The following is a 2,104-nucleotide window of genomic DNA, read 5'->3' on the forward strand; positions in this document are numbered from 1 at the left end:
TGAGCCTTGGTCTCTCTTCCCTTTCTTTTTAGCCTCTAGCTACTTCTCCAGAGGGTCACAGTTGCTGTGCCAGAGGGTGGGGGTGGAGGTGACGGGGGTGGAGGTGCTGGGGATGGAGCTGCATTGGGTGGAGGGTTAGATGTCTCCAGCGAAGCAGAGCAGTTTGTGAGCTGGGAGGATGAGATATTCTTTTGGTTGGCAGGCGGCCCTGAGGGAGTTGTTGGTGCTTTGGAGGGGTTTGATGATCCTGCTGGGCTCTGAGATGTCTGTGCACATGGTTCTAGCTCAGGCTGGACAGCTCCATTTGCACTCCCGGACAGCTGGTTTTCAGCTCCCTTTTTCTTGTTGGGATGTTTCTTGATAGATAGCAACCTCTCAATGACTTCTTCAACTGTGTTCCCTTGGACTAGAGAAACAAATCAGGGTTAGAAAAAGGGACGGGACCCAAAAGTTGGTTCACGCTATTTGACCCTCACCAAGCAGCAGATCTGCAGCCACAGAGCCCACTCCCTGGTGTCACTTCACAGAACTGCACTTTTTGCTTCCAGGCAATTTCATTCCCATGGTCCTGGCCCACAAGCACTATTCTGAGAATGCCTGCCAGCAAGACTAGTTGGCACCAGCAGCAGCATGCCAATGGGTACAGATTCCCACTGACTCCCACAGTCCAAAGGTCACGGTTTAACCATCAAAGTAAGACCATGAATCCCAAGCCCACTGCTAAGGGTGTCCAGCTCTCACTGACATCTGCATGACTTGGGATTCAGATCAAGATATGACCCTATGCAGGAGGTGTAGCTTTGCCTCAGCTTCTGTTCAGCTCTTAGCAAGTCCCATACATTATTTCCTGCATGTTTGTGAAGGACTTTTGTGGGCAGTGGGTGCGACAAGGGAAAACAAAAGGAGAGTGCAAAGCTGGATGGATATGTCATTCTTACTGTCATTTGCGAGCAAAAGGGCTCTGTTCACTACTGCATCCAAGGACTCCCACAACAGGAGGCTGGAATGATGAGATGGCTCCAAGTGCAGCAGGCTCTGGAGGATGGATAGCAGCTGGATGGAGATTGGAGAGCGGCTCACCTGGAAGAAAACACAGCTTTCCATCACAGCAAGGCTGGTTCCAAGCAAAGTGTGCTAACTTTACCACTGCATGACTTTGTGTCCCACGTGAGGGCCTACTTACTTTATTGAAGAGAGATGAAAAGACCTCGTGATGATCATTCATGTTTATCCCATCACATATCTTTAATAATTCCTCATCATCTTCTATTTTGAACTCCTCAAATGTGTCGCACTGGATAAGCAGATCCTCCTCCTCTATGTCTCTGCAATATTACAGCATTCATTTTCACTGGAGAGCCCTTCAATGAGTTTAAGATGATCATTATTGTTTAAATGGCTTTTATCCCTGTCTCTCAGAATCAGCCAGCTGGTGTTGAAAATACCTGACTCTACCTTATCCATAAAGGCAGAAATGCCATCAGTACATCCTTTCTTGAACTGAATGTCCCTTTTTCTACAGTCAACATGTAGAAACCAATGGGACTTCTCATGGCATAACCTGACTCAGTGTAAGCTTTGTATGGAAGTCTCCTTGGAGCTATAACAGTAGGGTGACATTTCCACCTTTTAGAAACTGGACTACCTTCTCCTTTTTTTTTTTTTTTTTTTTTTTTTTCAGTCAAGACAAATTGAAAGTATCCCAGTGATGTTTCTCTTTGGAAAAACCTCAGTAATTATTACTCGAAATTGGATTTAAAAACCCCCAAACACTCTAAAGTCAACTTCTTCAGCACTGAAGACCACTCAGTGCAAGAACTCTCTCCTTCCTAGTTGGCACTTCTGAAAGATCTTCACTTATTTTTATGGGGTTGGATGGAGTGTTTCCATTCACATGGATAACATCAACTCACATATAATGCATTCTAGAATTGATCATGGGTATTTCAGACAGAACATAATTTTTAAATTAAGAAACTGCAAAGACAGGAATGTCTAGATGTGCATCAGCATTTTTTTCTTAGCTGGATACTTCTGGGACCAACACCAGCAGTGAAGTGGTTTTGAATACAGCAAGCTGCTCAGTGAGCCCACAGCACCACTT

Source organism: Chaetura pelagica, unplaced genomic scaffold (assembly GCF_000747805.2).
Source record: "Chaetura pelagica isolate M959 unplaced genomic scaffold, ChaPel_1.0 scaffold664, whole genome shotgun sequence".
Taxonomy (NCBI): domain Eukaryota; kingdom Metazoa; phylum Chordata; class Aves; order Apodiformes; family Apodidae; genus Chaetura; species Chaetura pelagica.